Source organism: Pteropus vampyrus, unplaced genomic scaffold (genome assembly GCF_000151845.1).
Source record: "Pteropus vampyrus isolate Shadow unplaced genomic scaffold, Pvam_2.0 Scaffold984, whole genome shotgun sequence".
Taxonomy (NCBI): Eukaryota; Metazoa; Chordata; class Mammalia; order Chiroptera; family Pteropodidae; genus Pteropus; species Pteropus vampyrus.
Window position 1 is genome coordinate 259456 of NW_011889765.1, and position 23526 is coordinate 282981.

At 41.8% G+C, this 23526-nt stretch overlaps 1 pseudogene; it reads left to right on the top strand.

Annotated features, from left to right (window-relative positions):
- The first annotated feature begins 649 nt into the window (after positions 1–649).
- LOC111734350 lies at positions 650–768 on the top strand (annotated as a pseudogene).
- The last annotated feature ends 22758 nt before the right edge of the window (positions 769–23526 follow it).

The following is a 23526-nucleotide window of genomic DNA, read 5'->3' on the forward strand; positions in this document are numbered from 1 at the left end:
ATTCCTTGGGAAAAAGCAAATTAAAACCACAAAGAGGAACATCACATAATATTATAATGGTAAAAGAATTTTAAAGGTAATTCTTTATGCACTGCTGGTGAGAGTATAAAATCATTCAACCACTTTGGAAAACCGTTCGGAATCATTTAAGAAAGTTTAAAGATATGCATCTCTTGTGATCTAGAAATTCCACTTCTCCACGCACGCTAAGAGAATGGATAAACGAATTGTGGAATATACCCAGTTTTCACTGAGCAATATATGTCCAGTCCTGAAACTCAGCCAGTCGGTGATACATCTCCATGAAAGTCATCCAATCAGTGAGAAACCCTTGCTTCTAGCCAACAACAAATCAGAAAGCGCTTGCTCCAGCCACCTGTTCTGAAAGTCACTGGTGGACAGCAGCTTTACCACAGTGACGGTGAGTGCAGGAATACTCTGGGAGTCCGTCAGTGCCTACACATTCCCGCTTCTCTACATCTGCCAAGCTTTGTACACCTGGTTCCCTCAAACCTTCCCCAAGCTCTGGATTCTCAAAAAAGACATCTGACAAGAACAGCTCGTAAGTGTAAAATTCACATCATTTGCAGCAGATATCAAGTACAAATTATTTGTTTGAAAGTTCACATCCTTTTCAATGGCTTATGGTATCTACGGCCATGCTACCTTGAGCAAGCCTGATCCTGTCTGATCTCAGAAGCTAAGCAGGATCGGGCTTGGTTAGTACTTGGTTGAGAGACCACCTAGGAAGACCAGGTGCTGTAAGCGTAAAAAATAAAAAAAATTAGGGATTGTAAGCTGACAAGGTCCTTGCAATCTGTGAGGTCAACCAAAGGTTGCCGCGCCTAAAAAAAATAAAATTAAAATTAAAATTAAAAATAAAATTAAAAAAAGATAAAAAAATGGAAAAAAAGAAAATTTTAAAAATGGCTTATGGATGGTTATGCATTCAGACATGCAATTCTTATGGTGGCTGCTATTATCTATTTTTTTAAAATAATTTTTTATTTTTCAATTGCATTTGACATATAGTATTATGTTAGCTTCAGGTATACAACACAGTGACTAGACAGCTACATAACTAACAAAGTGATCACCCCAATAAATCTAGTACCCATCTGACACCATAACATAGTTATTACAATATTATTGACTATATTCCCTATGTCTTACTTTACATCCCCGTGACTATTTTCTAACTACTAATTTGTACTTTTTAATCCATTTCCCTTTTTCACCCACCCCCCTTTTTCACTCAACCCCCTCCCATCTGGCAATTCTCAAAATGTTCTCTGTATCTATGAATTTGTTTTGCTTATTTTATTCCTTAGATTCCACACATAAGTGAAATCATATGGCATTTGTCTTTCTCTGACTTACTTCGCTTAGCACAATACCCTCTAGGTCCATCCATGTTGTTGCAGATGGCAAGATTTCATTCTTTTTTTCTGGCCGAGTAATATTCCATTGTATATATGTACCACCTCTTCTTTATCCATTCACCCATTGATGGACACCCCAGGTTGCCTCCATATCTTTGATATTGTAAATAATGCTGCAATGAACATATGGATGCACATGTCCCTGTTTTGGGTTTCTTCAGATAAATACCCAGAAGTGAGATTACTGGGTCCTTTTTTGTCTCTTCTTATAGCTTTTGTTTTAAAGTCTTTTTTGTCTGGTATAAGTACTCCTACCACAGCTTTTTGTTTGTTTGTTTCTATTTTCATGAAATATCATTTTCCATCCCTTCGCTTTCAGTCTGTGTGTGTCTTTTGATCTAAAGTGAGACTCTTATAGGCAATATGTATAAGGGTCTTGTTTTCTTATCCATTGAGCCACTCTGTGTCTTGATTGGAGCATTTAATACATTTACATTTAAAGTAATTGTTGGTAGGTATGTTGTTATTGCCATTTTATTATTCATATTTTTATCTTTTTTTTTTCCTTCTTATTAAAGAAGTCCTTTTAACATTTCTTGTAATACTAGTTTGGTGGTGATGAACTCCTTTAACTTTTTCTTGTCTGGGAGGCTCTTTATCTGTCCTTGAATTCTAAATGATAGCTTTGTTGGATAGAGTAATCTCTGTTGTAGGTCCTTGTTTTTCATCACTTTGAATATTCCATACCAATCCCTTCTGGCCTGCAAAATTTCTGTAGAGAAATCAGCTGACAATCTTATGGGAGCTACTTTGTAGGTAACTGCTTTTCTCTTGCTGCTTTTAAGATTCTCTCTTTGTCTTTAATCTTTGGTATTTTAATTATAATATGTCTTGGTGTGGGCCTTTGGGTTCATCTTGTTTGGGACTCGCTGTACTTTCTGGGCTTGTATGTCTATTTCCTTCACTAAGTTCGGAAGTTTTCTGCCATTTTTTTCCTCAAATCGATTTTCAAATACTTGCTCTCTTTCTTCGCCTTCTGGTACACCTATGATGTGACTGTTAGTACACTTGATGTTGTCCCAGAGGTCCCTTAAACTATCCTCAGTTTTTTGGATTCATTTTTCTTGTTGCTGTTCTGGATGGGTATTCTCTGCTACCCCATCTTCTGAATCACTGATTTGATCTTCTGCTTCATCCAATTTGTCGATTCCCTCTAATGTATTCATCATTTCAGTAATTGTACTCTTCAATTTCTGACTGGTTCTTTTACATGTTTTCTATTTCCATTTTTATGTTTCCTATATCTCTGTCAAAGTTCTCACTGAGATCGTTGAACATCCCTATAACCAGTGTTTTGAACTCTGTGTCTGGTAGATTGCTTGTCTCCATTTTCGGGGATTCTTTTTCTGGATTTTTGTACTGTTCTTTCATTTAGGACATGTTTCTTTGTCTCCCCATTTTGTCCGCCTTCCTGTTTTTGTTTCTATGTATTAGATAGAGCTGCTCTGTCTCCTGGTCTTAGTAGAGAGGTCTTATGTAATAGGTTTCCTGTGGGGCCCAGTGGCAGAGTCTCCCTGGTCACCTGAGTCAGGTGCTCCAGGTGTGTCCCTTGTGTGGGTTGTGTGTGCCCTCCTCTTGTAGTTAAGCCTTGGTTGCTGTTTACACATCAATGAGAGGGATTTACCCACAGACTGATTGTTTGTGAAAACTGGCCATGACTACAGTGGAAGAGTGGTTGTGCAGGGCCTTACCCTATGGAGCAGTCTATCCTTTGTGTGTGTCATTGTGGAGGTGGTTGGGTGGTGCTCTGGTGTGGTCTGAAGCTGGCCACCGGATTTGTTGGTTCTGGGGCTTCTTGAAAGGGACCTTGGTACAGGCCATGGTGAGTCGCTGACTCTGCCCTGCCTGGAGCTACTTGGTATGAGCAACAAAGTGATTTTCATATGCTTACCACTTGTCATGGGCTTGAAGGTACTTAGCAGAGGCTAACCTGGGAACTAAGGCTGGCTGCCGCTAGTGCTGAGCTTGGGGGGTTGCTTAGCAAGAGGTATGGGGTATGCCAAGGCCAGATGCTGCTTGTTTGGGGTTTGTGAACCTCTGAGAGATTCTAGGAAAGGCTGCAGCATGAGCCAAGACAGGCCATTTGTATGGAAAAGCCACTGGAAGTGGTTTGGTTTGGCCTGAAATTTGGGCGGGCCATGGTCTCAGGGAACCACCAGGGCAAAACAAACGGTGTTAGCTAGGTTGATGGAGACTCAGATATGGTGTCCACCTTTGTGCGCAACCAATATATCCCTCCCAATTTTTAACTGCCACACATGGGTGTGGAGCCAACCCATTCCACATATCTGCCCCTCCTACCATCCTTGGTGTGGTTTCTTCTGTATATCCTTAGTTATAGGACTTCTGTTCAGCTAGACTTCAGTGATTCTCAATGATGGTTGTTCTGTAGTTTAGTTTCGATGTGGTTGTGGGAGGAGGTGAGCACAGCATTTACCATCTTTACTGGAAGCCCACTATTATCTATTTTTTAATTTGTGTATATTGAAACCCCAAATGTTAAAACCCAGGTGTAAATTTTGTGGTAAAATTTCTAAGCAGTAGTCATTTATTAAATGAGTTTAATGTCCTTGTAAAGCTCTTTGAGCAGGATCTGATCGTTCATTTAATGTCAAAAATGGTAGAAACAGATGTAATCCAACATAGTACAGCTAAGCAAATGAGGTGTATGATCACCTCAACTCATAGCAAAGAAACTGATAAAATATTATTTTTTTATTAAGAAATTCAAATGAAGAAGGTAAATTAATCACATAGAAGTTGTAATGGCCTTCCATGCTGTATTATTAGATTTTCAGTTCAAATTTCTGCTTAAATGTACTGCTACCAGAAATGTTTTCTGATTCCAAAACTACAAGCTAATATTCAAGTGCCAGGATGAAATCTACTGCAATAACAAAGAATGTAATAGCTCCATTTACTGTTACAGATATTATAAAAGATGTAAATGCCTCACCTTTTTATGGTATAACCATGAATGCAAGTAATCATAATGCAGAGGGATAAAATTCTCTTTGCTTCTGCAATATTTTTCTCATGAAAAAGACTTGCTAATTAGGCTGTTTCGAGTAAAATTCCTTCCAGTTGAAATTTCAGAAACAATGGAAACTTTTTGCAGAGGCTCTTCTATTGAATTAGGAGTTAATGCGAAAAGTTGTGCTACTTTTGGTGCTAGAGACTTTCACTTTTATTGATGTTTCCCCCAAACTGGCATTTGGTTCTATTGATTTTTTTCTATCATTTTCTGTTTTCAATTTTATTGATTTCTGTTCTTATCTTTATTATTTCCTTCTTTCAGGATTATTTTTCCAGTTTCCTAAGTTGGAATTTTAGATAATTGATTTGAGACCTTTTATCTTTTCTCATATAAGCATTTTAATGATATTAATTTCCCTCTCATCACTACTTTAGCTGTATCCCATGAATTTTGATGTGTTGCAGTTTAATTTTTATTCACTTCACAATAGTTTCTAATTTCCCTTCTGATTTGCTCTTTGATGCATGGGTTATTTAAAAGCATGTTGTTTAATTTCCAAATATTTTGGGTTTTTTTCCCCATATGTATTTCTGTCATTGATTTCTAGTTTAATTCCATTATGGTCATAGAACATATTTCCTGTGATTTCAACTCTTTTATATTTATTAAGGTTTGGTTCATGGCACAGAATTTGGTCTGTTTTGGTGAATTTTCCATGTGCACTTGAGAATTTGTTTTCTGTCATTGTTGGTTAAAGTACTCTATAAATGTCAGGTCAAGTTGTTTGATAGTGTTCACATCTTCTATATTCTAACCTTCTCTTTCTGAGACTCCAAAGGCATGAATATTAAATATTTTTATATTATCCCATAGATCCCTAAAGTTCTGCTCACATTTTTCAATATTTTTCTCTTTGTTCTCAAAATTGGATAATTTCTATTGATCTATCCTTGAGTTTATTGATTCTTTTCTCTGTCATATCCATTCTGCTACAGAGCCCATCAAGATAATTTTTTAAATTTCAAATGTTATATATTTTTTTGCTTCTAAAATTTCCAGTTGGTTGTCTTTTACAGTTTCTCTATAGTTTTTATATATCCTATAGAGTATTAAAAACAATATTTTAAAAATATATTTCTCTGCTAAAAACTGCTATCTTAATGTCAAGTGTGTTTATCTTTGCTTCATGGAATATGGTTGTCACAGCTTTTTTACAGTCTTTTTAAAATTCTTTGTCTACGAATTCTGAGTCCTTCTGTGCTGCTATCTGTTGTATTTTCTCTTGAGAATTGGTTGCATTTTCCTGGTCTTTTGTATGTACAACAAGTTTAGGTTATATCTTGGACATTTTGAATATTGTGTTGTTTAGATTCTAGGTCTTGTTAAGTTCCTGAAAGTAATGATTTATTTGTTTTACCAGGAAATCAACTTGTTTAGGTTCAAATCACAAGTTTTGTCTCGCTTTATGTAGACAGTAGTTCTGGTGTCAGTTCCATTTTCAAAGCCTTTGCTATCCTGTTTTGGGTCTGCTCATGCATATATAGCTCATGAGCGAGCCTGAGACTTGTGTCAGTTTATGCACAAAATTAGAAGATTCCTTTCTCCAGCTCCCTCCTCTATGGAATTCCCCTCTATATTCTCCAGCTGTCTATTTTCCTGGTCCTTTGGCCAAAATGATACCATTTCTCTTGGAGATTTAGCAGCCTACACTGCTGCCACATAGTTCTGAACTGGGGCCATCATTGGGGTAAGGCCAGGAGAAAAAAAAGAAAAAAAAATCCCCAGAGATTCCCACCCCTCCCCGACACACACACATACACACACACTCTCTCTCTCTCTCTCTCTCTCTCTCTCTCTCTCTCTCTCTCTCTCTTCAGACTATAGTTAAATATTCTGGTTCTGGGTATGTGATTCTGATTGGGAGATCCTTATACTGTTTGAAGGATATGTGGTTTCTCAGCTCTTTGGTTTTTTAAAAAATCTGAATTAGGACTTATTTTAACTATTTGAGCACTTGTGATAGAGAGTTTGATAACTCTGACTCTGTGTGTGTGTGTGTGTGTGTGTGTGTGTGTGTGTGTGTGTGTGTGTGTGTGCATGTTTGTCCAGTGGATGAGGTCTCTGAGAACCTTTTGTGTCCCATGACATGAGGTCCTTAGGTTGTTTAGGGTCTACTTCCAGGTGTGACGTCTCTGTTCCTTTTAGAGGTATCGGTCCCAGGGAGTGATGTTTTTTATTATTAAGGTACTGTTTCCAGTGACTGAAGTCTCTGAGCCATTTATGAGCCAGTAGCCCAAGGAATAAGATCTCTAAGGTATTTGTAGTTTGTGTACCTGGGTGTGAAGTCTCTGAGCTGTTTTGGTGCCCAGATCTTAGGATGTAAATTCTCAGAACTCTTTGGCATTTTTCTTGCATAGTGTGAAGTTTTTGAACCATTTGGGGTTTGTTTTTAGGCATGATGTCTCCGTTCTTTTTGGAAAATCTCAGTTCCAAAGCTGATGTCTGATCAATTAGTAGCTACGTGATTAATCAGGGTATGAGTTACCTGGAGTGTTTATCAGTCTGTGTCACAGGATTTGAGGTCTGTACTATTCGAGGTTTGTGTATCAGGGTGTAAGGTCTCTGGGATATATGTGGATCTGTGCTTCACAGTGTGAGATTTCTGAGCCTGTGGAGGTTTGTGTCCAGAGGGTGAAGTCTCTGAGACGCTTTTTAGTTTCTATCTCCGTGAATGACATCACTGAATTATTTGGGGTCTGTCTCATGGTTGGAGTCTCTGACATTTTGGAGACTTCATGTACCAGGCCATGAGGCCGCAGAACACTTACTGGCTCTGTGCCTCATGGTGTGTGATATCTAAGATCTTTTGGGATGAGATCTCTGAAACTTTTTGCATTTTTCTCAAGAATTTGAGGTATTTGAACTGCGTATAAGGTTTTATCTCAGGGTGTAGGTCTCTGATCAGTTTTGTAGTCTGTGTCCAGAATGTGAGGTATCTGAGGTGTTTTGGGGGGTCTCTGTCCTAGTGCGTGAGGTCTCTGAGCTATTTAAATTACTATGTCCTTAGGTGTGTTCCACAGTGCAACGTCTCTGAGATGGTTCTGTGTCTGTGTTCTAACATAAGAGGTTTCAGAGTTTCTCTGAGTTATGTTTGTTCATTGTGTGATTATTCTGAATTATTTTTTAGTCTGGGTTTAGGAGGTTGAGATCTCTTAGCTGTTTGGGAATCTGAGCTGTCTGAAGGAAATGAGATGTCTGAGTTTTTTCAGGTATGTGCTCCATGCCATGAAATCCCTGCTTCATTTGGGGTACACTCCAAGGTATGAGGTTTCTCAGATTTTTGGTGGTTTCTGTATAAAGGTGTGATGTCTTTTACCTATTAGTGGCCTGTTCCTAGGGTATGATGTCTCAGAATTTGATTGGGTTTGTGTCTCAAGTTGGAGATATCTTTGTTTCTTTTAAGTTTGTGAGCTATTTCGGAACCTATTCAAAATCTGTTACCAACGTAGGGGGGTTCTGAATAGTTTTGTGGTCTGTGGCCAAGGTATAAGATGTCTGAACTCTTTGGGTAACTGGTGGCTGTGTCCACACTGCAAGAACTCTTTTTGGGGTCTATACCCCATAATACTATATCTCTGGGGGTTTTCAGATCTGAGTTCCAGCATGTGAGGTCTATGAGTTCATGAGCATCTGTGTTCATGGCATGAGCTCTGAATGATGTTGTAGCCTGTGTCCAAGTGAGCGAGTTCTCTGAGCTGTTTTGGGGTCTGGGTCTCAGGCCGTGAGCTTTCTGAGATTTGGGGATCTATATCCAGAGTGTCAAGTATTTGTGCTGTTTTTGGCTCTGTGTCACATGATGGAAAGTCTAAGCCATTTGAGATATGTATCAAGGTGTGAGGTCTCTGTTCCTATTGACAGTCACTGTTAAGGGTGTGATGTCTCTGACCTCTGTTCTGTGTCCAAGGGTTGGGGTCTCTGAGCTATTTAGCTGGCTGTGTGACTGTATGAAATCACTGTCTGTTCATGGATTTGGCTACCAGAGCGTGCAATCTCTGAGCTGTATGGGGTTTTGTGTCCAGAATATCATGTCCTCTGAGCCTCCAGAGATGAGATCACTGAGGTATTTGCTGTCTGTGCCCTAGGGTGAATTGTTTGAGTCGTTTTGGGGTGTGGGTCCCAGGGTAAGAATTGTTGGAGCTGTTTGGGGTATGTGTCCAGGTCTGAAGTTCTCTGAGATATTAGGAGTCTGTTTCAAGTTTCTCTGTCCTTGTGAGGTCCGTGAAGTTGAGGTCCGTGAAGTTGAGTGGATGGAGGGGGTTAAGGGAGTGGTCTCCATGCAAAGCTTAAAGCCTCAGAATTATTTTGCACTGTGCCAGAATGTGAGATTGCTGAGCTCACTTTGGGACACTGTGTCTCAGGGCGTGAGGTCTCTGCAGTGTTTCTAGGTCACTGTTTGCATCCAGCATGAGAGGGCTTAGAATTGTTTTATTTTTTATTTTATCTCCTACAGCACCTGGTATTCCTAGGTAGTCTCCCATCCAAGTATTAACCAGGCCCGACTCTGCTTCCGAGATCAAACAAGATCAGGTGCGTTTAGGGTGGCATGGCCATAGACTTGAAATTGTTTTATGTTCTGTGTTCAAGAGTGTGAGGTCTTCACAGTCTTGGAATCCGGTACCACAGAATGAGATTGCTGAGGTGTTTGTACTTCTTTTTGTCTCAACGTAAGTTTTCTGGGCTCTTGGGGTGTTTCTCCTCTCCCTGCCCCCCTGCCCCCAGCATGTGAGCTTTTTGAGCTCTTTTGGGATGTGGATCCAGGGTTTAATGTTTCTGAACTTTGTCAGAGTCCCTGTCAAGAGTCCTCATAACTCTTGTGGGTCTAAACCCCATCACATGAGATCTTTGAGCCATTCGGCGATGTTTCCAGGTGTGAAGTCTCTGATGTTAGGGTAGGTCTCCATTATAAGAATGAGGCCTTTTATTTATTTCTGGGTATATTTCCAGAGTCTGAGCTCTCTGAGCTATTTTTATGAGTGTGTATGCTATAGTGTGACATCTTTAAGCTGTTTCAGCATCTGTGTCCTGACTTATAAGACCTCTGAGCTGTTTGGGGTCTGTGTCCAGGGTATGAATCCCCAGAGCTGTTTCAGACTTTGTGTTCTGGGGTGTGAGGTGTCTGAGCTCTTTGAATTCTGAGCTCTATAGGTGATATCCTTGAACTGTTTGGCATGTAAAATCTCTTTTCCTTTCAGAAATGTCCCTGCCTTATTTGGGTTCAGTTTCCAGAATTATTTATGGGGATTTGTCACAAGATATGATATCTCTATTTTTTTTTTTTTTTTGGCGGGTCTGTATCCCAGAGTGTGAGATCTTTGAAATGTTGTAGAGTTCTGCGTCTAGTGTATAAAGTCTGTGAGGTGTTGGATATCTGTCTGGAGATCTGTGAGTGGTTTGAGATTCTTGGTCTTAGTGCACAAGTTTGAGCTCATGTGAATCTTGAGTTCTATGATGTGAGGTTTTTTAGTAATTTGAGTTTTGTTTCCAGGCACAAAGTTTCTTATCTTTTTGGTGGTCTCAATTCAATAGTGATATGTCTGATCTATGAGGGTCTGTTTCCAGGCAGTGAGGTCAGAGTTGTATCAGCGTCTCTTTTCCGAGGCGTGAGGTATCTGTTTTTGAGTATCTGTGTTCTTGAGTGTGAAGTCTCATAGGCTATGTGGGGTTTGTTTCTAGAGTCTGAAATCTTTGATCTATTTATTTATTAATCTGTGTGCCAAGTTGTAAGGTCTCCGAAATGTTTCCAGGTCTGTGTCCAAGGTATGAGGTCTTTATAATGTTATGAATTGTGTCCCAGGTTTTGGGGTGTCTAGGCCTTTGTTACAGGGTATGAAGTCTCTGCACTGTTTTGGAACCTTTCTTCCAGTGTGTTGGGTATCTGAGTGTCTGAATATCTATGTTCCTGAGTATAGTCTCTTAAGCTATTTAGAGATGCTTCCAGAATCTGAGGTCACTGTACTATTTTTGGTTGTGTCTCGTCCCAGGGTGTGAGATTCCTGAGTCATTTGGGCACTTATGTGCAGAGTGTCATCTTTCCGAACTGTTTGGGGTCAATATTGCAGGGAGTGGGGTCGCTGAATTATGATTTGGGTACCAAAGTCTGTGTCACAACTCTCTGAGCTTTATGGGTGTGAGGTCTCAGAATACTTTGCAGGGTTGGTGCTCACCTCATGTCTTTGAGCATTTTTTTCCAACTTGCTCTCTGTCCGCCCCCACCACCCATTAACAGTATGTCTTTTAGACAGTCCCTCCAGCCAGTACATGTGTGGCACCTTCACTTTGTCTAGGCCTCTGAATTGTTTTGAAGTCTATGTATTTATGGTCTGTGCCCCAATTTTTTATGTATATCACAGGTGGTGAGGTCTCTGAGCTGTCTTGGGGTCTGTGTCTAGGGTATGAGGTACGTGAGCTGTTTGGGGTTTGTGTCCCAGTGTCTTAGGTCCTTGAGGTATTTTGGTATCCTGGGGTGTGAAGTCTCTGAGATGTTTGTAGGAGTCTGTGACCAGAGAATGAGATCTGTCTCCTTATGTGAATTCTCTGAGCTTTTCATCAGCCTTTGGCCAGAGTATGAGGTCTTTAGGTTGTTTTGTGGTCTGTGTCCACAGTGTGAGGTCTCCAAGCTCTTTGTGCTCTATGTCCAATGATGTGACATTCCTGAGCCATCTGGGGTATGTTTCCAGTGATGAGATCATTCTGTTTCACTGCCAGCCAGTACTCCGTGGTATAACATGAAATCATCTTTTTTCATTTACCCTTTTCCTCCTGGGTGTTTGCTCCTCCCATTCTTATGCACACAGACCTGTGCATGTGTATTTCCTTAGAACATATTTAGAAGAAGAATTGCCTGGTCAAATGAGCCATTTATTGGACAAACCCCCTTTTGAGCACTTATTGTGTGCAGGACAGTTTTAGGGGCTGTGGAGACACAAAGAAACTAGAAATCCACATATACCCGGGTGGTACTGACATTCTGGTGGGGAGGGTGCCCCCCCTTTTTTTTTGATAGATACTGCCCCACAAACTCACACTTCCATCAGTGGCATCAGGGGAACGAATTCCTGTTAATGGGCCAGAGATCCGCAGCAAGGTGCTGGACACCTCGGCCAGGCTCTCAACAACCATCAAGGTATGGGGCTGGGATGGTCCACTGAGGGATATATGGAGGGGGGAGACGGGGATGGAGGGTGGGCGGCGGGGAAGAAGACATGAAAGAGTCTATTCATTTGTGTTGTGGTGAAACGAAGATTGAATGATTCCTGGGACACTAACGTGAAATAGTCTCTCCTAGGTTGCACACACAAGGAAAGCGCGAGGGGCGGGAATGAAGAGTTAATGATGAGACAGTGAAGCTCCGGGACATACCCTAGCACGATGCGGAGATAGAACAGTCCTCTCTGGGAGGTACTACGGAAGTGGGGGTGGGGGTGGGACCGTGTATTTTGGAAGAATCCACTTTATGCGTGGGGACACAAAAGGTCTCCTGATTCCGCGCATGGATCTGCCCCACCCCAGACGGAGGAAAGAATAGCGTTGCCCTGACCGACCCCACCTTGTTCAAAAGCCTACACCTATCTGGAAGCTGCTAACGCCAAGATCTTACGTCTAGTCCCACACGGTTGGCTCTGTACGTTCGAATCAACAGTGGAGGTGGGGCGAGGTGGAAGGCTGCAGAGCGGCGATTGGCTTCAGGATGGGTAGGGCGGGATTAAATCCTACACAAGCTCTTCCAGGGTAGCGAGAGTTTCCGGAATTACAGGCGACGAGTCGGGTCTCCAGCTCCGGGTTGCTATTGGCTGCTGGTTTGGCGCAGGCGCTTTGGCTCCTGGGTTGGTGTTCAGAATTGCGGAGGCAGAGCTTGGCTACTGGAGATCCCAGGTTCGAATCCTGTCTAGGACCTTCAATTTTCACGCCTGTAAAAGAAGCTGGCATTATTGGCTGGCACAGAATGTGTTGGATAATCTTTTCTACCTGTTCTCTTCTACTTGTTCTTTTTTTTTTTTTTAAGCAGTGCTTATTGCATCCCATTATATTAATTTCAGGACCCACTCACCGTTCACAACAGCACTGAGAAAAATTCATCTCCAGAGTTTCTGACAGCTGTATTTCAGGCAGCCTGTAGGTCTGAGTACTGAAGAGAAGGTTCAAGGTTATCTCATGATCTTCTTCCAAGCCATACCCATCTTCCCCTGGAGAGGATGACTTGGAGGCATCCTGACCCCTCTGGACCAGGCCTGACTAGGGGTGTGTGGAGGTGTGTGTTGGAGGAGTAGAGTGAGGGAGTGGGCTGTAAGTGACTAAAGAGAGATGCATGCTTTCATGCTCTGGGATGGAGGGGTGGGTGGTAACGAAAAGGAGAATTTTGCAGGGCGAGGGCAAGACTTAACTCAAGGAGTAAACTTTGTGATTATGAGATTTAAAGCATCAGGCAGGGAAGGTGTTTGGTTGAGTGTAGGTAAGTGGGAGGAAAGTGGTTCTCAAGTCAGTCAACTCCTAAGGTAGTTATTACACACTAGGTGCAGTTTGGAGGACTGTGTCCAGGATGTGAAGTCTCGGACTTGTTTTGTAATCTCAGTTCTGTCCAGACATCTATGGACAGACTGTGAAGTCTCTTAGCTTTGTTGGGGGTATGTGTCACAGTTGTTGGGGGTAGGTCTTGCTGATGTTTGTGGTTCTCTGTAGCAGGGTATGAAGTCTCTAAACTATTTGGGGGTCTTTGTCTCTGGATGTGCAGGGTTTTTTTTTCCTTAAAGTTGAATTTCATTTTTGTTTTATTGACATTTCTCTGAAGGGCTTAATATTGTTTTTCTGAGCTCGTTGGCAAGATGTATTTAAGTTTTAGAAATTTCCTTTTATGTCCTTTGATCTTCTTTCCTTTTTTAAAAAAAATTTTAATCATTTTAGACTTAGAGAAAAATTGCAAAAATTGTGCAGAGAGTCTTTGTATACCCTTTGCCCCCCTTCCCCTAATTTTAAAACCAGGAAATGAATGATACTATTGTTCTTGAGCTGTTTTTCACCTGTTTGGTCTCTGTGTCCAAGGCTGTGGACTCAGAGCTCTTGTGAGTTCTGTGTCCCATGCTGTGATGTCTCTGAGCATTGGTGTATGTTTCTGGATGCTCAATCTTCCATCTTTTTGGTAGTCTCTGTTGCAGAGAATGATGTCTTTGACATACTACAGGGTCTCTTCAGGTCATGTCTTCTATGAGCTGTTTGGGTTTTTGTGTTCAGTGTGTGAAGTCTCTGAGCACTTTGGGGGTCTGTGTCCAAAGCTGTGTGTGCTCTCAGTTTTTATTGGTCTCTATCAGAGAGTCTGAGGTCAATAAGTACTTTTGGGTTTGGTGCCTAGGGCAAGGTTTCTTAGCCTCAGTGCTACTGACATTTTGAACTACAAAATCCTTTGTTATGGTGGGCATTGTAGCTTGTTGTATTAGCTTTCTAGGGCTACCTACCACAAACTAGGTAGCTCAAACAACACAAATTTACTTTCTCACCATTCTGAAGGCTAGAAGTCTGAGATCAAGGTGTCATTAAGGTTGGTTCTTTCTAAGGGCTGAGAAGAAGAATCTGTTTCATACCTTTCTTCTAGCTTCTGGTGGTTTGCTGGCAGTCTGACGTTTCTTGACTTTTTCTGCATTACCCCAATCTCTGCCTTCATCTTCACTTGGCATTCTGCCTGTGTTTGTGTGTCTGTGTCTAAATTTCCTCTTTTTATAAAGACACCAGTCATATTGGATTAGGGGCCCACCCCACTCCAGTATGACTTCATTTTATATCTTGATGACCCTATTTCCAAATAAGGTCACATTCTGAGGAGTTAGGACACAAACATACGAATTTTGGGGGACACAATTCAACCCATAACAGATGTTTAGCACAAGAAAGAAAGGAAAGAAGGGAAAAAGGGAGGGAGCAGCCCCCAACATCCAGAAGCTGTCCTGGCACTCACAGCTAGACCGTGTTATTCTCCTGTTAGACATAAACAATCTCACAGCATAGTAACCCCAGATAGGGTTACTCTGAGACCATGATAAAATGAGACAAAGCAAAGCTACTTCTTAATGTTGTCTAAGCACAGACAAAAACAAGGTCACCATGCCACTCACAAGATACCAAATATCCTCCTCTTTTCATTAAAATGAGTGACTTCTGTGTCTTTACCAATTACAGCTTTATCCTCATTCTATTCTGCCCTCCTTATAGATAAGATTTATTGAGACACCCAGTCATAATATCGCCCTTACTTTCTGACAGCATCCAATCTAGAGCGAGTTCCCCACTTCTTTAGAACCTCCCCCAAACCACTTAACTGAAGCTCAGATCTTATAATTGCTTCTAACACCTTCTCACTAAGACATTGCACGGTTTCTTTCCATGGTATATGTTCTCCTTCACTTCAATGAATAATAAACCCAGCTTGTTCAACTACAGATATGTTTGTGGGGGATCTTTGGCTAAAGGTCACTGACAAGCAACATCCTTAATCTTTACCCACTAGATGCCAGCTGTGACAACCAAAACTGTCCCTAGAAAATGCCAGATGTGCCCTGGGGGCTAGGATATGAAGTGTTCGAATAGTTTAGGGGTCTTTGCATGAGGTTTGTGTTCTCCGAGAGGTGTTTGGGTCTGTCTCAGAATGTGAAGTCTCTGGTCTGTGTCAGGGTCTCTGCCCCAGTGTTTGAAAGCTCTGAGCTCTTTGGGGTGCTATATCAGGAACAAATGACCTCACCATATACCCAAATCTAGACATGAGGTGTTTGTGACACCCCACTCTTGCCCTGGCCATATGCCAGTTCAGAAAAGCAGTAAGAAGTGGAAGTCATGTGATTGGGTGTGAATTCCTCGGGTCACAGCAACCCTGGATTCCATGTCTAGACCATGAAGTATAGATGGCCGCTTTTTTCAGAACCTCCCTCTTGCCCTTTGTTCTGGAATTCACAGTCTCCCTTGACACTTCATGAAGTTTGTGTTGTAGGGAGGTACTTGTGTCTCTTAACACCAGCCCTGGAGTGGAAACGTCTCTCAGGATGGACATTGCTTAGTTGGACATTGGAGTCCATCTCCCCTCAGGCCTCGTTCATATCCAGTACTATCTGTTCAAACCTAGTGCAAATGGTTTTTAGAGTCTGGTAGACCCTATTTGAGAGCCTAGAACCCCCAAGTCCTGGTTGGATGGTAGGAGAGTCTAGCTTTTTGGATCATCTTTCTAAGCCTTACCTTGAGCTGCTGAGGTTTTACAAGACCGTTCTGAGTCAGTAGGACAATGTGCAATCCACACACCTACGCTCCCCTAATTTCAGCCCTTTCCCCCTAATCACACGTTCCTTCTGAAAGCAGAATTCAGGGCTGGGGGAGGGAACGTGATCTAGGTAAATGTCATCTCTGGCCAAGGACCAGTGTGGGTTTGAGACTGTCTCAGTTGGAACGTAGGACTAATGTGGACATACTGTTTAATATACATATGTGTTGGGTTCAAGAAACAGTAAATACTCTCCAGAATTGTGTCTCCATCTCTATTAAATCCACAATTTTACTTCAGCTGTTCTCTTGAGAACATATATAACAGGCTGTGCACCATAAGGCAAGGATACACAGTGAGAAAAAAACATTGTTCCTCTTGTGAAAACTGTAAATCTGGTTACAAGAGGGACCGATATTGTACATTTATGCAAGAGGGAGGGTCTGAGCTCTGGAGAAAGGCTTTGGGTGGGGTGGGGGATGCAGGGCCTCAGTGAGTCAAAGAAGCTTTAAGAGAAACCAAAAAAAGTTTGAATTAAATACAAATGCAAATAAATCTTATCAAATCTGTGGAATGCAGCAAAGCAGTGCTTAGAGGGAAATTTAAAACGCATTTTGGCTTCCACCTTGCTTTCTTGGATCATCCCTCTAGTAGAAGGTAGCCACCATGTTGTGAGGATACTCAAACAGCCCTATGGAGAGATCCATGTGCCACAGAACTGTGGCACCCCAGCCAAAGCCAGCACTAACTTGCCAACCGTGTGGGTGATCCAACTTGAAAGCGGAGCTTCCGGCTCCAGTCAAGCCTTGAGATGACTGCTCTCTGAGGGACCCAAAGCCAGAACCACCCAGCTAAGCTGCTTCTGAATTCATCACTCCCCAAAACTTTGTGAGATAATGAATGTTTACTGTGCTTTAATCTGCTACATTTTGGGGTAATTTGTGGTGTTCCTGAAGTCTTTGAGAGTCTCTGTCCAGGTTTTGAGATTTCTGAGCTTTTTCTGACCTGTATCCATATTGGGGTGTTTTGGTCACATTTTAGATCTCTTTGGGTTCCCTCTCCAGGTTTTTGGATCTTTGAACTATTTGGGGTTCTACATCCCAAAATGTGGGGATTCTGGGATATTTTCTGTTTATGTCCAGAATGTGGTCATAATTGTTTGGGATCCTTAATCTCAGGTCTGATGTGTCTAAGAGATTTTGTCCTTGGGGCCAGGCTTTGTTTGAAGTCTTTGAGCTCTCTGGCAGTCTGCGTTCTAAGTGTGAGGACACTGAGGTGTTTGGGAGTCTGTGTTTCAGCCATGAACTCTTTGGAGGACCCTGTACAGCCATGAACTCTTTGGAGGACCCTGTACAAGTTTTATTTGTTCTTTGAGGTGTATGGATTTTTAAGTCCCAGGAAGAGACATCATTGAGGTGACCAGAGTCTGCATCCAGGGTGTTAGGTGTCAGAACAGTTTGGGCCACCAAGTCCCAAGATGTGAAGTCTCTGCAGTGTTCAAGAGTCTGTGTCCAAATTTAATGTTACTGATTTTGAGAGCTGAGTTCCAGTATCTGTGTCCCAGGGTGTTAGCTCTCTGAACTGTTTATGGGTGTATATCCCAGGATGTAAGGGACCTGGGCTGTTCATGAGTGTATATCCCAAATGTGTGAGGTCCCTGACATGCTTGTGGCTGTATGTTGCAGTATATGAGGTCTCTGTTCATGGGAAAATGTATCAGGCGTGAGAGATCTGAGCTCTTTGAGTGTGTGTCCCAGATGATGAAGTCTCTGATCAGTTTGGGTGTTTGTTTCCCAGGATCAGAGATTTCTGATTTGGTTGTGGGTGTATATTCCAGGATGTGAGTTCTTTGATCCCTTTGGGTATGTGTATTTGGGGTGTGAGGTTTCTGCTCTGTTTGTGGATAGATGTTCCAGGGTACGAGGTCTCTGATGTTTGTCATTGTATGTCTCAGGATGTGAAGTCTCTCCCGCTGGGTGTCAAGGGTGTGAGGTCTCTTATCTGTTATTGGTTTTATGTCCCTGGATGTTAGATCTCTGATCTCTTTTTAGATGTTCTTGCCAATGTGTGAGCTCTCTGACCTCTTTGTGGGTATATGTCCCAAGATATGAGGTCTCTAAGCTCTTTGTGGATATATCTCCCGGTTATACTTCTGAGCTTGTTTTGGTTGTATTTTCTTGGGTGTGCATACTCTGATCTGTTTGTTTGGTGTGTGTTACAGGATATGAGGACTATTCTGTCTGAGGGTATATGTCCCAGAGTATGAGGTCTCTGCTGTGTTTGAAGTGTGCATCTCTGGGTGTGAGGTCTTGAAAATGTTTGTGGGTGTAGTTCCCAGGATGTAAGTTCCCTGAACTCTTTGCGGCTGTATGTCCCAGAATGGGAGGTCTCAGTTCTCTCTATCCCTGTATCTGTCCTAGGACATGAGGTCTCTTTTCATGGGTATATGTCAAGGGTATGAGCTCTCTGATACTTCTGCATTGGTATGTCTCAGGGAATGAGGTCTCTGATCTTTTTATTTTTTTGAGGGAGTGGGGTATGTCACATACTGTGAGTTTTCAAATTTGTGGTGATCTGACCTAGGGTGTAGGTCTCTGTTCTGTTTGCTTGTGTATATCCCAAGGTGTGAGATCTCTGATCTGTTGGGTAATATATTTCCCAGGAAGTGAAGTCTCTGATACGTTTATTGCCGTTTACTAGTATGTGATCCTATCTTCATTGCTGTATATCAAGGTCTGTTTGTGAGTGTATTTCACAGGGTATTAGGTCTCTGATTTGTTTCTGGGTATGCGTCCCAGAGTAAGAAGTCCCTGGTATTGTCTCTGTAAGTAAGGTGTCTGAGCTTTTCATAGCTATAGCAAAAGTTTGAGGTCTTTCATCTCTTTGCGGTTATAATTTCAGGCATGATGTCTATGTTGTGTTTGTGGTTGTATTTCCTAGAATTTTAGGTATGTGGATTGTTTCTGCAAGTATGTCCCAGGATGTGAGGTCTCTGATCTCCTTGTGCATGTATGTCCCAGTTGTGAGGCATCTGATCTGTTTGTAGGTATATTCGCCAGAATGGGAGATCTCTGATATGTTTGTGGGTATATCTCAGAGTGTGAAGTCACTAATCTTTTTGTGCATGTGGGCCCCAAGATTTGAGGTCAGTGATCTGCTTGTCCCTATAATAATCACTGTGTGAGGTGTATGCCGAGAATGTAAGTTCTCTGATATGTTTGTGGTTATATGAACCTAGGTGTGAGTTCTCTTATTTGTTTGTGGGTGCATGTCTCAGTGTGTGAGGTCTGTGAGGTCTTTTTGGGTTTGTGTCTCGTGGTGTGAAGTCTCTTTTGGGAGTTTATTTACCAGGATATGAGGTTTATGACCTTTTTGTCATTGTATGTCCCAGAAAATGAGGTTTGTGACTGTTTATCATTGTATATCCCAGTGTATGAGGTCTCTTACATAGGTATACAGAACAAATCTGGGTGTAAGGTCTCTGATCGGTTTATGGATTTAATTCCTAGAGTTTGACATCATCAATCTGTCGCATTATGTCCCATGATATGTTGTCTCTGATCTTTTCCAGGGCGCATGTCCCACAATGTGAGGTGTCTCATCCATTCCTCAGTGTATTTCCAAAAATGTGAGGTCTCTCACCTGTGGGAGGGCATACATCCCATGATGTAAGGCCTCTTATTTATTTTCAGGTATAGTCCTAGGATATGAGCTCTCTCCTCTCTTTTGAGCAGTATGTCCCAATTTGAGAGGACCCTGCTTTTTTTCTGAGTGCGTTTCCCTGTATGTGAGGTCTCTGAGTTGGTGGTGGTGTATACTGCAGGATTTGAGTTTTCTGATCTATAATGCATGTATGTCTTAGGTTGTGAGGTTGCTAATCTCTTGTGGGTGGATATCATAGAATGGGGATGCCTGATCTGTTTGTGTTTGTCAAGGGTATTGGTCTGATCTGGTTGTGCATATATGTCCCGGGACACAAGGACCCTAGCTGGTTGCTGGTATTTATCCCAGGTTATGTAAGCTGTTTGTGGGTGTATGTCCCAAGACGTGAAGTCTCTGATCTGTTTGGGTGTTTGTTCAGGGGTGAGATTTATAATCTTTTTTGGGTACATGTTCCAGGATGCAAGGTCTCTGATCTCATTGTGGGTCTAATTCTCACAATTTAAGTTCTCTGAGCATTTGTGGGGATATGTCCCAGAATGTGGGTTTCTCTACTTTTTATGGGTGTCTCAAGTTGTGAGTTCTTTAATCTGCCAGGAGGGTTATTTTCTAAGGTCTGAGGTTTCTGATCTATTTGTGGGTATATGTTGCAGAGTTTGAAGTCTGTGGACTTTTTGTGGGTTGTGTGGTCTTTTTGCACAGGTTGTGAGGTCTCTAATCTGTTTGTGGGTGCATATCCCAGGATTTCAGCTCCCTTATCTGTTTGATGGTGTATGTCACATGGTGTGAGGGCTCTGAACTCTCTGTGGTGTTTGAATTCTCTGATCTGTTGGTGGCTACATGTCCAGGTTGTGAGGTCTATAATCTCTGTTAGTTTATGTCCCAGGATGTGAACTCCCTTATCTGTTTGTGGGTAATATCTGATGGTGTGAAACGTCTGGTGTGTTCACTGCTCAGTGAATCAGTCTGAAGTCTCTGACCCATGTGAGGGTATTCTTCCAGGATCTGAGTTGCTCATCTATTTGCTTTCAGCATGCGCTAGGAAACGTTTGCTCTCTGACTCTTGGTGGATGTACATCCCAGAATGTGAGTTCTCTGAGCATTTGGGGTATGCATGTTCTAGGTTGCCTGAGGTTTGAGGGGTTATATTTCCAAATATATGAGATTTCTGGTTTGTTTGCTGATATATATGTGTGTCTATGCCTATATATGTATATCTATGTCTGTATATTTGTATGTATTTATTTATCTAATCTGAAGGTGTATATGTCCAGGCTGTGAGGTTATTGGGCTCTTAGTGGCTCATTTCCCTTGGTTTGAAACCTCCAACCTGTTTGGGAGTGTGTCCTATCATGTGAAGTCTCTGACTTGATTGTGAATGTATATTACAAGATTTGAGATCTCTGATTTGTTGGTAGGTATCTACCTCAGGTTGTGAGGTCTCTGATTTGTTTGTAGATCATGATGTCAGGTCTCTGTACTTATTCTCAATGTATTTCCTGCATGTAATGTGTCTAACCTGTTTGTAGTTTCATGTCGTAAGAGTTCAGGGCTGTGATCTCTTTTTGGTTGTATTTCTCACATGAGTTCTCTGATCTGTATGTGAGCGTCTGATCTCTTTGTGTGGGTTTATCAAGGGTGTGAGCTCTATTCAGTTTGCTGTTACATGTCCAAATTTGTGAGGTATGATATGTTTGTGTCTAAGAATGTGTTTCTCTGTAATTTGCGTGTGTTTGTCCCAGATGGTGAGTTCTTTTAAGTGTTTTTGAGTTTACTTCCAAGTGATTGAGGACTCCGAGCATTTTTTGGTGTATGTGTCTCAAAATGTATGTCTCTCTTTTCTTTTTGGATGTATGTTACTGGGTGGGAAGTATCTCATCTATATGAAAGTGTATAACTCAGAATGTGAGGTCTGTGAGCTATTTGTGCATGTCTCTGGTGGCTGAATAACAGTTCCCCAAAGATGTCCACTTCCTAATCCCTGTAACCTATGATTATGTTAATTTACATGGAAAAGGGGACTTTGCAGGTATGATTAACTTAAGCACTCTGAGATGAAGAAATTCTCCTAGATTTTCTGAGTGGACCCAGTGTCATCGCAAGTGTCCTTATATGAAAGAGGCATGAAGGCAGAAGTCAGACAACATGATGTAGTGACAGAAAAGGTGATGTGATGACATACGCAGAGATCAAAGAGAGATAGAGGTAGATATAGATAGATACGAAGAGAGAGAGAGAGATTTGAAGATGAAACACTACTAACTTTTAAGATGGAGGAAGAGGCCCCAAGCTCAGGAATGCAGGTGTCCTATAGGAACTGGATTCTCCCCTAGGAACTCTGGAAGGAAGTCAGCTCAGCTGACGCCTTGACTTTTACCCTGTAAACTTCTTACCAGTCTTCTGACCTGTGGAAATATAAGATAATAAATTTGTGTTGTTTTATGACAATAAGATTGTGGTGATTTGTTGCAGCAGCATGTTCAGAGCCCCAAGGAGAGAAAAGGCCTGCACCTTCAAGAAATGGAATAAATGTAGTCTTCTTTTCTTAAAAAAAAAAAAAAAAAAGGAGAAGGAGGAAGAAGGAAGAAAGAAAAGAAACTACTAATACACTGTCCCAGTTGTGATGTCTCTAGCTAGCTGTTGGTGCACATCCCAGGATGTGAACTCCACATTTGTTTGTATTTGTCTGATGGTGGAAGGCCTAGATCTGTGTGCAGGTGTATGAACCAGGGTGTGAGATCTCTCATCTCTTTGATGGTGTGTGTCCCAGAATTTGTGGGCCCAGCTGTTTGGCAGTATGTATCCTAGGAGAGAAGGTCTTCGATCTGATTTTGTGTACAGGCCCCAGGATGTGAGTTCTCTAAACTGCTGAGGTGTATATGTTCAGGGCGTAAGGAATCTTTGTGGGTATATTTCTTTTTTCTTGAACATTGTTTCTTTTCTGGGTTTATGTCCCAGGATGTGAGACTTCCTGACCTGTTTGTTTGTCTCTGTCTAATGGTATGAAGCCTCTGGTATGTTTGCTGGTTAAGGAAGCAGGGAGTGAAGCACGGTATGTCTCATGGTGAGAGTTCCCTCATCTGCTTGTGGGTACTTACTTGATAGTATGAAGAGTCTCGTCTTTTCACTGGTGAATGAACAAGGGTGTGAGGACTTGTTTGAAGGTGTTTTCCCAGGAGGTGAGTTCTTTGATCTGTTTCTCAATGCATGTCCTAGAGTGTGAGATCTCTGATGTTTTATGACTATACATCCCGGAGTGTAAGGTCTCTGAGTTGTCTGTGGGTGTAATGTAACAGGTTGTCAGATGTCTGATGTCTTATGAGAATATTTGCAAGCATTTTATATTTATTTTCTGGGATATATGCCATGAAGTGAAATTCTTATCTATTAAGGTATATATATCTGGCATGTGAGATTTCTGAACTCATTCTGGGTATGTTTTAGGATGTAATAAAACTTCTGATCTGTTTGTGGGTGTGTCTCACGCTGGGAGGATCTCTGTTTGTGGGTGCGTATCCCAGGATCTGAGCTATCTGATCTTGAGTCTGTATGTCCCAATATTTCAACTATCCCTGTTTATCTGGTACATTTACCAGTATATGAGGGCTGTAACCTGTTTGTTAGTTCATGCTACAGAGTTGGAGGTGTCTGGTGTGGTTTGGGTTGTATTTCTTAGATTAGGTCTTTGATCTGTTTGTGTGTCTTGGATATGTTTGTAAAGGATATGAGGTCTGTTCTATTTGTGGTTATGTGTCCCAGTTTGTGAGGTCCCTGATAGTGTGTGTGTGTGTGTGTGTGTGTGTGTGTGTGTGTGTGTGTGTGTGTGTGTGTGTGTGTGTGTGTGTGTCAGAGAATGTAGGTTTTTTTTCCTGTTCTTTGTGTGACAATGTCCCAGAGTTAGAGGTCTGGTCTATTTGGAGGTCCTAGCAAGTGGGTCCATGGTCTCTTAGTGGGTGTATAGTACAGAGTGAGTTCTCTTATGTTTTTGTGGATTTTATTCCCAGAGTGTGAGGACTCTGATATTCTTTGGTGAATGTCCCAGAATATGTAGCTCCCTCATCTCTTGCACATTTGTCCCAGGGTAGAAGGTCTCTGATCTCTTCGGAGGTATATGACTCCAGATGTGAAGGCTTTAAGCGTGTCATGGGTGTATG